At 32.5% G+C, this 13081-nt stretch overlaps 1 pseudogene; it reads right to left on the bottom strand.

Annotated features, from left to right (window-relative positions):
* Positions 1–11600, bottom strand: part of LOC107006525 — a 20817-nt pseudogene extending 9217 nt beyond the window's left edge.
* Between the last annotated feature and the right edge of the window lie 1481 nt (positions 11601–13081).

Here is a 13081-nt window from a genome sequence, read left to right on the forward strand (position 1 = left end):
TATATATATATATATATATATATATATATAAACACACACACATATTAGTTATTTGTATGTTTACATACAACTTAGAGTTAATTGTATCCTTGCATACATACAGAGTTCACATCATGTTTGCTAACTACTTTTCTTGATATTGCACTTGTTTTAATTGTTTTCTATTGAAATGAGTCAAATATGTTGAGTTGAGCCAGGTAAGTTCTTTAGTTACTTTCTGATTCTTTATAGCCTATGTTATTTAGCATTCCAACTCGCATACATACATTCAACGTACTGATGTCAGTTGGCTTGCATCGTATTATGATGCAAACGTAGGTAAGGAGGATCGGCATCCAGCGCACCTTTGATCAAGTTGAGCACTCTAGAGTTGGACGGTGTGCCTGCTTGCACTCTGAAGGACTCCTTTACTTGTTTTTTCAGTATTTTTCTTTATTATGGTGTTGTGGGGTCTGTCCCAACATCCATCCCAGTTTCAAAGGCTTTACATATGGACATTAGGTGTTTGTCTTTACTCTTTCATTTCTTTTTATTTGTTAAAGACTTGGATTGACATCACGTTGAATGTTTAAATCTTTAAAACATTCTAGTTATTTTAGTATTTAGTTTAGTTAAGTTCTTTGATCATTATAAGTGTGATTGTTGTCTTTTGCTCGAGGCTTGAAAAGGGGTCTACTAGACCTTTTATCTGATTGAATCTAAGATCAAAATAAATTAACTTGGTGATACCAAGAATAACTTTTGGAAAAGACCAACATTTTTATTCTGGATCAAATCAAGTTTTAAAAGATTGTGGATATTTTGGGTTTATATATTATTGAGTACTTCTCTAATGAAGTTGTTGGAGTTGGAATGGAAGATTTTCAGAGTCGAAATTCCATTAATGAAATCTTTCAGAGACTGTGGATTTCCCTTTTAAGTTTTTACCATTTTAATTGATAGCAAAAACTTTGTTATTGTTGCAAATGAAACCTAAATACTGTGTTGGGTCTCTACAAATGTCTTTTTCTTCCATGTTTTTGTAATGACAAAGGGGTCACTAGTTATTGTCATCCTAAATTATTGAATGAAACTTATGGTTGACACTAATAGATAATTGGGGATGGGGATACTTTGGGAGGATTTGGAATTTCGGGGGGTTTGGCTGGTGGTGGTGGTGACGGCATAGTAGGGGTACAAAGTTGCTCTGGAAAGGGGGAGGAATAAGGCAAAGTGGTTCTTGTAGAGGAGGAGAATCTGAATATGGAGGACAAGTAAGAGCAATGGGAGGAACATCTCCTCCACCACCAATTATGATTTCTATTGATTCTTTGCCAATTTTGACAGATGAAGTTAAGAATCTGCATGAAAGAAACACAAAATTGAAATGTCGAGTAAAATCGGCAGAAGGAAAAAAACATAACAGTTGAACTTCCTCTTGATCCACTTAGACAAACCGGGTGGGTTATTTACCTAGGGCATATTCCCTTTGAATAATAAAATGTTGGTCTGAACGATTCGACTAGGAATGGGCTTGAATAATAAATTGGGTCAAACAAATGTAATGGGATAATGAAGGGGAGGGGTATGGGTTTTAATTAGTTAGGGGAGAATGGGTATATGTTGAGTTACTTTGGATATGGGAATGAGCTTGTAAATATATTACGTTTGATATCCCTTTTATGTAGTTGTTTTAAAAATAATGGCAAAAAGAAATTTGGAGAACAATTAGTTCAGAAGATACCAAATTAGGAAACCCTTGCTCTTCTCCATTCTCTACTTCAGTTCCGGTACCTGCGACCAAGGCAAACTGTAAGTATCTTCGCTTCTTTCTTTCATTTTTTGCTTTCCATTCCTCTTTTGTTTCTAAATTCCATATCTTAGAAATGGTGTTAATAATTATCCCCAAAATTTTCTCAATTTGAGTGTCATTTCTTGTGCTTGTACTTCCAATGCTTTTTATGAGATATCTTAAGTGCCAAATTATAGAAGTTGTTCCTAAGCTGACATAATTCTGATGAATGCGATATGAACTATTTGCTTTTAGTTCATCCTAAGAATTTGAAAAAACTTTGCAGTGTTACTTCAATTGTGTTATTGTGATGTAGATCTCCTTTAAAATTATGTCATTATTAAATACATATATTATTATCATCAGATGCCTGTGATAAAAGCTTTGTATCCTTAGATTAGCTAATTGATGTTTGCCCATATTCACAATATTCTTAGCAGATGTGTAGATCTTTGGGAACTTTTAATTAAGTACTTATCAACTTGATTCTTCGTTCAATCTACTATTTAAAGTTTAAAGTGTGGTTTTCATTTTTTAGCTTTCATCTTTGCTCAATACAAGAGTTTTTGATTTCTATTAAATAGGTTTATACATTTCTTTTGTGCAGAAACATATTGTCCTAAATGTCCGAAATAGATCCACTGTTTCTTGTGGATGTGTCTGATTTTCTTCCTATTTTAAAGCTTTAAGTTCAGATTAAAACATTAATGACTGCAAGTGTTTGACAATATGCCAAAAACAAAGAAAAATTTACCTTGAATATATTCTTCTTCAAACTTATAGGGCCCTATCTATTCCATCTCTCGAAACTCGAAGAAAACCCCTTACTCGTTGGACTCCATATATCTTTTGACTCTATAAATGTGAGCACTCGATATTTTTGAGGGTTCACCGATGTTATGATTTTATATTCTTATGAGATTTTATTTTTGATCAAATAATAAGCTACATGGTTTTCTTATGAAATTGAAAATTCATTGCAACAAGAATGTCAACAAGCAATAACGATGCGCTCCAGAAGCCAGACATATCAAGAAACAACGTAACCACATAAATATGCTACGTCGTACTAGATATGAACAAATTTCACTAGAAAGAAACTAATTATTTCTATCACAACAATAAGCTAAAAAAGCTGAATACAAATGACAGTGCCTCTTGCAACACTAAAATAAGACAATATCGTCATCACAGGTGAACAATCAAGAAGGAAACCACAATATGCTTACAATATTCTTATATTCATTAGCTACAAAGGAATATTAGAAAAAGCTAAATTTGCGCATAGTATCACTTGTGTTGGTATATGTATACCTTTATACATAAAATTGTTTTGTTATCAATTGTGGTACTTTATCTTCTACCATTTGTTAGGACATGCTTCCTCACATTTCAATACTTCTCGTTGCATCTCTACATTCAATATAAGTAAGTCAGAGTAATTGAAAAGTTACATCTAATGGCATAAGTTCTATCTTTCTAATATTGAATTTTGAAGTATCAAGATGAACATCACGTAGATATGATGAAGCAAAGAAGAGGTCATCCCCAGTTGTAACTTCAAATACACGTACATATCTTTTTTCTAAGTTAATATTGTATTTAAGTTCTGCTGATCATAGTATTATAATTTATCATGTACACATAAAAAATATTAGAAATTAATTCACAAAATTGAATTTTGTTGTCAAAAAATTATGTATAGCTAAAAAATGTTCCTAATTGGAAATTTTGTGGGGCAAAAAAATTTGAATATGAAAATCACCTAGGTTTAGTTGTGATAATGGGTCAATTAGACTGATTTCTCATCAAATGCCCACAAAGTTTAGCAATCTCTTTCTGGGCAACACTGAAGAGTGTAAATATTTTCATACCTATATTTTAATATAAACTAATATGTTTACATTCACCTCTCTTGGGGTAAATTATGACAAAAATTTAGCAATACAGAAATCGTGGTTGATATACATTTAAAGCTCAGGGACAAATGTATCACTTTATTGATGATTTAGTTGTTGCAAATGAAAGACCCAAAAATTTAAAATTGTATGTCTATAATAATGAAGCTGAGATAACAAATCAAATTACTTTACCAGCCAATATTAGTGAATCTACTGTGATGAACTTGATGAATATACTAAAAGCTAACCCATATACTATATTTCAAAATCGTTAACAAATGTTCCAAAACTATATGAATTCTACATTGAAAATCGTTAACAAATGTTCCAAAACTATCTGAATTCTACATTGAACTTAAATCAGATTGCGTTTTGGACCACAGAACATATAATTTGCCTGAAGGAGGAGAAATTTGGATAGGACAACAACCACATGAAAATTTTCTACACCTCTTACTCAAATATACACCTACTATGAAAAATCACAATTAGTAAATTGCAACTACGGACGTTATGATCCATTTGTTATTTCCTCACAGTCAAAATGGATGGTATAGTTATATTAAGAAATTCAAACAATCCTATAACATTTCCAAATATCAAATTTACCGCCACAGTGCAAAACTACCAAGTGTAATGAACAAACCTTCAAATGAGGGCCTACTCAACATGCAATCTGAAATTTATCAAAGGGAAAGAACAGAAGAAAAATTGTTGCTTGTCGTGAATATCATTGTTATAAAATTTAAATAAGACAAAAAGAACCGAATGAAATGTTACATTATGGAAGACTATTCCAACAATATAAAGTTGACCAATACATAAAAATTGAAACGCAATGATTAAATTCTTCTCATTTAATCAAAATTTATTTAGAGTTCAAGTGTTTCAAGAAATTATCGATATATTAAAACATGGTGAAAGAGACGCCTCAAATATTTCAAAAGGATGAATACTATGTGCAACTTTTATAGGATGTCCAAGATATATGCATCATTATATATGGATGTTATTGCATTATTACAACATACATATTTTTTACAATGACTTGCAATCCTTCATGGCCAGAAATAGAAGAACATTTATTTCCAACCGATGAAGTTCAAAACAAACCTGATTTAGTAAGTCGAGTATTTAGAGCAAAAACAGTAGAGCTTTAAAAAGATGTACTACAATAGAATATATTTGGAAATGTTGCACCTTCAATGTATACAATAGAATTTCAAAAGCGGGGACTTCCCCATGCATATTTTCTTATTATACTTACAGAATAATATAAATTATTAACAACAAAGGCTTATAGTAAAATTGTTTGCGGAGAATCACCTGATTGTACAGATCACGCTTTATACGCTCTTGTGACTAAACACATGATTCATGGACCTTGCGACTATCTAAATATAACATGTCCTTTCATGAAAACAAATCATCAAAAATTCAAACATCCTAAAGAACTCTCAGAACAAACAACAAGGGGAAAGAATCGTTATCCTATTTACAGAAGACGAAAACTACTAACACTTGTACAATTCAAAGGATACAATATTGATAATGCTTGGGTAGTCCCATACAATCTTTATTTACTTTGTAAATTCAATTGTCATATTAACATTGAAGTGTGTAAAGATGTGTACTACATTCCGCTAAAATTTTACTAGAGTGTATGTATGAAGTTTCGACCTATCAAATGTCTTACGATTTAAGACGTCTATTCGCCACAATAATGTTATACTGCAATCCTGTTAATCCAAAAGAACTATGGAAAATATTTGAAGATTTTATGAAGATTCCAAAAAAAATCCTAATTTAGGAACAAAATCTATTCAACATTTAGTGATAAATCACATCAACAAATTTTACATCTAATGGAACACAATATAAAGGAATATAATGTTGTTTCTGAAAATATTATACCTTCTAGAATAACTAAAGAACCAAAAGATGTTCACTTTGAAAGAAATATAATAGTAAATGAAGAAGATCTTTTATTACAAACAAAGTTAAATCCTCAACAAATTTAACACTATACTTGATAGGGTGTATTCAGATAAATCAAGTGTTTTTTTTTTGTTGAAGGTCCAAGAGGAACTAGGAAAACATTTTTATTAGCAAATGTAAGATCAATAGGATTTATAACTTTAGCAACTGGAAGTTTTGGTGTTGCAGCTTCAGTTCTCTCCAGAGGCCGAACTACACATTCACGTTGTAAAATTCCAATTGATATTGACAATAAATTTACTAGAAATATTAGTAAAAAAAGAACATTAGAATCGCTAATTCGAGATTCAAAATTAATGGTTTGGGATGAAGTCTCACTAGCCAATCATAAAATGATACGAAATTTAGATATTCTTTTAAAGGACCAAATAGGTAAACCAAATTTCATTGGTGGAGAAGTTTTCGTCTTTGGAGGAGACTTGAGAAAAACATTGCATGTTGTTTGCAATGGTAAAAGAGAAGATTTGTATGTGAGAGCTTAGTATATTTCGATATATGGAATTAACTTGAAAAAATATGCTTATTTGAAAATATAAGAGCAAAAAATGATCCTACTTTTTTTAATATTTAATAGAAATTAGAAATGGACAAGAAATAACAAACGAGAACAACAAAATTGAAATTCCACATAATTTATCATTCCTTATACAAATGAAATAGAATCCCTAAATTAATTATCCAGAGAAACCTATCCTGATATATAACGATATTCTTTTTCAGACCAATCTTCTATAACTTCCCAAGTTATTTTAACTACAAAAAAGGACGTTGTTAACGAAATTAATGATATGCCCATCAACTTCCTAATGATGCTAAAGTTTATACTTCAATTGATGAAACTCTAGAACTAGGTGATCAATGTCAATTTGAGAATTTCTTACATACCTTAAGTAGGTGTTTGGCCATACGATACCATATCACGATATAGTATAGTGGGATGGAATCCACGTTTGGACATGTGATTTTACACTGATTCTATTTCATGATTCCATATCCATATAATTCAAAAATCATATTATTGAATCATAAGGTAATACCATATCATGATTTGAGATATTTTAGTACAAAAATTGATCCACGAGTTTATATTTTGTTAAAACAACCTCACATTTATATCTACTAACAATTTATTTCACATGTAAATAATATTTATAATCACATCATTACTTTTTAAAATTTATTAGTTTTATTGACATAAAATTTATTATTCTCACCAACATATAGTCACTTTAAGTTACACTTCACGATTGTTGAGTAATAAAATCTTGAAGAGCCGGTGAAAGGTATTCCATTTTACTCAAATATATTGATGAGAAGGGAAAGTTAAGCTGAAAGTTAGATTGAAACAATTACTTAAGTGGAGACTAGATAGCTTTGTAATAATTTATTATGCAATTTTATACTTTATTGTTTATTTGATAAAATTCAATAAACAATTGGGGCTATTTTAATAGTTTTGAAACTTAAGAAATTTTTATTTTTATGAAAAAATATACAACACCAAAATTCAATATCGCATGTTCAAACAAAACTTCAATTTCATCTCATGATTCCATATCAGGATACCATATCGCATGGACAAACGGGCCCTAAATCCTATTAATTTACCCCACACAAATTGACTTTGAAAAAAGAATGTCCAATTATATTATAGTCAAACTTAAATCTTCCAGGGGATTATGTAATGGAATACGATTAATATATCATAATTTTAATAAGTATGTTATAAGTTCTACTATTGTCAGTGGTAACTATAAAACCGCACATGTATTTATTCCGAGAATTCCTTAATTGCATCAGCAAATGAAAAATTACCTATTTCTTTAAAAAGAACACAATTTCTAATTTGACTATGTTTTACAATCAGAATAAAGAAAGCTCAAGGTCAAACATTATATTTCCTAGGAATCTATTTAGCAAACTAGTTTTCTCGCACGAACAAATTTGTGTTGCTTTATCCTGAGCTAAAACTTTCAAAAATTTCAAATACTAATACATTTGTCGATAGTTGAAATAAAAATGATCATTGTACGTATAATATTGTGTATGAAGAAATCATTCAAAAAAATTTCACCTAAAATCCTATATTATATATCCTTCATAAGCCAAACCTACTAAGACAAAAAGGACATCAAATATCTTCCATGAAAGCTATAGCAATACTCTACATTACTACAATAAATTTAGTAAAACTTACATATACTCAACTCTAAAATTGTATATGTCATGCAATAGAAACTGCATATTCATTTTGTTCATGCTCTATGGTAATATAAGTTTTCGCCTTCAAGTTTACATATTATATGTAGATACTTAGTAAAAACAATCCCCTCTTCTTTCTAAGATGAAATGATGGTTGTATTTTCAGGCATCTAGAAATTTATTAGAATATTCCTACTCAAGTAAACAATCTTTTTATGTGTTTTTCTTTTCAGAATTGGAAAAATTTGACAGCGATAAGGATAATTGACTCAAAGGTTAAGACCTTTTCCTCTTATATTATTAATTATTTTTGGTTCTTACATATTCTGAACTTATTTCGCAAAATTTGAGCATATATATGTTTGATGTGTGTAGAATGAGTCAATATTGTTTGCCCCACAGAAGTAAAACCATTTCTCATTCACCCTTTGACATACGTGGGTAAAATATGGACTCTTAAGTGGCTATTTTGGTCAATATTTTGGACACTGAACTATTGATGATTGACATACTGACTAAGTATAGTTTGATTTTCACCATATATTTATTAATCTCTAAGATATTTCATAAAACTTTGTATGGATCCTCAATCATCAATTTTTGCATAAATATGGGTTGTTCTCAAGAGGGTAAACGAGAAATCTGACTCTACGAACCCAAGAAAAGGTATATTCAATAGCTATCGTTATAGGTCCTTTTTCAAGAGTTGAACACATTACGAAGAAAAATCATTCTCCTCTTTTTCTGTGTTGACTATTGTATGCTTATAGTCCATTTGAAGAATAAGTGATGATGAAATCTCCACTTCTTCATTTCTACAATTTTCTAACTACGACTGTGTTCTCTTCACTGTTGAAAATATTGTTTTACTTTTTTATACTCGATGAATTTCTTTGCTTTTTGTAGGTTTAATGACATTTGACAAGAAAAATATATATTGGATTGTAAGTGGCTGCATATTTTCTTCGCCTTTAAAGTTATTTTTTCCGATTCCAGTATTTCTCCCTCTTTTTAGTTTATTGGAAGTATTAGATTCCAACAACTGTTACGTACAGGAGAATTTTTTTGGAAGTAATATATAGCTGATGGATTTATACAATGTCCCTTTACTTACTGTTTGTCTACTATACATTGGAAGACAATAGGGTGAGATTGTATTCATTTTGTCCCTATCTAAGATGACATAGGTATGTCGATCATTGTCTTTCTAACTCCTTGGAGAAGAGATATTTCATTTTGTGTCGCCATGGTTACTATATGTGATTCTTACATTTTCTAAATACAAATTTAAATTTCTATCTATAAATAGGTAAAAATCAATTGATTCCTAATTAACGGATAACTCTGAGGGCTGGAGTAGAGGTGCAGTGAAGGTTACTAGCTTTCCTGTTGAGACTTTCATTGCACAACTACACATGTCATTCTACCTCCTCTATTTTTCAATTACTTTGCTTTGTCTCTTTCTTCATTTTTTTCATCTTTTCCATCACCTTCTACTTTTGTATTTTTCATTCTCCTATACTCACTTTTGGCAAAGAAGAGGCTTCTAGAAACTGAAGCAAAATTAGAGAAGATTAATTCGAGTCCCGAGATGGTGCCTCAATTTCGGTGATGAAATTTCAAATCATTACCGAGATTGGAGGTAATTTTCATTCTAATTTAAATTTCTGCAGTTTTCTTTTCAGTGTTCGAAAATCTTGTGAACTTTTGGCGCTCTTCATTTAATTGATTTTGGAGATACGTGTACTCGTTATGATTTTATCTCAATTTCTTAGGTGAAAGATTTTATTAAGAAGAATTGAATGATAATAGAGAAAGACTTTGTGAGCGAACTTCTCAAAGGTTAGTACTATATAGAAACTGATTGTCATATTTGGGGATTTTCCTCTGTTTTTTTCTTCTTAATTTTGTCCCATTGTAGAACTCAACTTTTATATACTGATAATATAAGAGATAACTATACTCTTTGGCTTCCTTGATGTTCCAAAATTTTTAAGTAAGCTAACATGTACTTTGAGTTAGTTTACATAAAACAACTTTAGCATTAACCACATGATATTAATTTATTATAACAGAAAGGTCTCTAATGTAGTGTTGTTATGATTGGTGAAATTTTTCATTTGAATAAATGATTTTCTTATTTCTAACCTATGTAAATCCCACAATCCATTTACAACACATGTTATTAATACTATATGTTCTAGAGGATTCTTCTTTGGGGTCTTGGGGTTTTGATTTGAAGAATGAACTCAACTTAGTGTTCAAGCCTTATAAAACCAATTAGAAAACCCAAAATGACCCTAAGTAACCACCCAAACTATTTTTTAAACACGAGATAGAATTCCCAAAAGGCCCTTGGCTTGGCTGAGACACCTGTAGAAAATCTGCAGGTGTCAATTGACGAACCAATGTACCAGCCATAGACCCATTGACGAGCCGTGCTGGCAATCCTTCGTCTGGGTCAGAGAATTTTAAAATAGGGGCTTAATCTCCCACACTAATTATGGGGCAATGGACCCCATTGACGAGGCGTCGACTGGACCACATTTCGTCGTTTGCTTCGTTGGTTGGGGACTGTTTTACCAGTTTTGACCCACAAGTTGGGTCCTCCTCAAGGACCCTTAGGGTGGTGCTTGTGGAGTTGTGCCTGAACTTTTCCAACCTAAACACACTCGTATAGATGTTAGGAACCTCTCCCATCAATTTTTACCAAAACGAACACGTAAAACATGCAAAGTCATACTAGAACACACAAGCACGTCTCAAGGCTAACTTCCAAACATCTTGGACATTCTTGGATGTTTGACCTCCAAACTTTAAACACTGCCTCAAAACACTATTATAGCCCATTTTAGACCTTATAACCTCATGATACACATGGTAGTCTCTAGCTTCACCTAATTCGTTTTAGAGGTGTTACATTGTCCCTCACTTGGACAACATTCGTCCTCGAATGACACTTGCTATACTTTAGGCACTATCAAGAGACAAAGAACTCAAGAATAGAAGCACATAACCATACCACACAATATTCAATACATATATGTAGGATAAACACCAATTCACATAATCAAGAGACTGAGAACACAACAAGCAAGATGGAACTACATCTACAACTTATCATGCAATAAGACTCACGTTCTCATTTCAAATAGGAAGAACTACTTCTCCATACCTTATCATGCTCATATACATCAATTATATACACATTATAATCATTTTTCATGAAAGAACAATTTAGTTAAATTTTCAAATTCTTTTCAGTGAAGCATCAAACTTCTTAATGTGAAGTATGCTAACTAACACATTAAGGCAACATTTAAGCAATTTATGATGGAGGCATGACAATCTGAAAGACAAAACCATATAACATCATTTCACAATATAAACATAACTTCATGAAATGCACAATGCAAGGTAAACAAATGAAATTCATTTTTAACTAGACTCCTAAACAAGATGCAACATGCAACATGCTTTTATGACAGTCTATCTCTCAAGCTTGAATACAATAGAAGAGAAGAGACAACAATTCACAAATCCAATACTCACCATACTCCCCCCACTTATAAGGAACCCATCACAACACAAGAGAGAAACTATAACTTACTGGCGTCTTCATCTGACTTTGCTCCTTTATCTTGAAGAACATAGAAATGATTCCTCTTTGGAGCACCACCATCCAGAGCATTAGGAGGAACTTGCTTGGCCTCTCTCCCTCTAGCCATAATAGTAGGACAATCCCTCACCTTGTGATCATCCTTACCACAACCAAAGCAACCACCGGTACCAGTGCTTCTTCCCACAAGTAACACAAGTAGGTTTAACCACTTGGGACCCAACACCTCTCTCATAGTTGGTATTAGGAGCACTAGAACCATCTTGATTTGGAGCCCTCTTCTTAAAAACTCAAGTTGAACAAGATCCTCGGTTCTTCCCCTCTTTGCATCTCTACTTGTCCTCCTTAAGCTTAGACTATTCAATAGATTGAGCAAACACCACAAGCCTGGATAGAGTCATATCACCATATCATAAATGTACGACACTCTTCAATGTCGGCAACACCGGTCACAAACCTACTCATATCATCTATGGGGTTAGACACCAAGGATGGTGCAAACTTAGACAAGAGGATAAACTTCAAGGAATACTCTTCAACACTCATGTTACCTTGCCTAAGGTTAATGAACTCATCAACCTTCACCTCCCTCCTCTTACAGGGACTTATAATTTCCCAAGAAAGCCTACTTAAACTCTTCCCACTCTATAGTACCCGACTCAATCAACCTATTTTATTTCCATTAAGTGAACCATACTTCACCAACCTCTTTCAAATGGTACGAAGCTAACTCTGCCTTCTCCTTAGAAGTCACTCCCATAGCATGCATTATCTAATAAACACTATCTGGAAACTCTTGGGGATTTTCTCCCGCCTTAGATTCAAGGAAGATAGGAGGATTCATCCTCACAAAATCCCTACATCTAGATCTCATAGTACTCTCCAAAACATTCACCCTAGGCTCAATACCCCAATTCACATGAGTTGTCCTCTCTCGGGCTAGGGAAAGTAGAGCCTCTCTGATCTTCCCATTAGTCATGTCCGGGGGAATCATAAGAATCTCATTACCTTCACCCACAATAGGGACTTGATCACTTTTTGGAGGAACTTGGACGTCTTGTGGAACTTGAACTCCTCAGGGAGGAACTTCCTCATTCATTCATTCCTTCCGACACTCTTGTGTCCATTCTTCTTGTAGTCATACCCTATAAACACAAGAGAATAGATTAGGAATAGACATTTATAACCTCAACTATATTGGCACAACACAAAAGTGATGAAGAAAGTGAAAATCTATCATCCTATAGCATCCCGCTCATAGTTGTTTCGCGACTCAGACCAATGAACAAGACTCTACTAGATGTGGCTTTAAAGAGATTTTGGATTTAGAAGAATACTTCATAACCTATGCTCTGATACCAAACTTGTCACGACCTAAGAGTATACCCTAGAAGAAATGGTATCCTCAAATCGTGGCACGGCGTACTCGACCTCTCGGAGGTCTTGTATAAGCCCTTTGACATAATTCATTGCATACATGTATGAAAATTAGTACGGAATTAAACATTTTCACAATAATCAAATAATACTTCAAAAGTCTTTCATAGAAAATCATAGGAAAAAGACTAAGTCTCATGTAGTCATCTTAGA

This window comes from Solanum pennellii, chromosome 12 (assembly GCF_001406875.1).
Source record: "Solanum pennellii chromosome 12, SPENNV200".
NCBI classification, from domain to species: Eukaryota; Viridiplantae; Streptophyta; class Magnoliopsida; order Solanales; family Solanaceae; genus Solanum; species Solanum pennellii.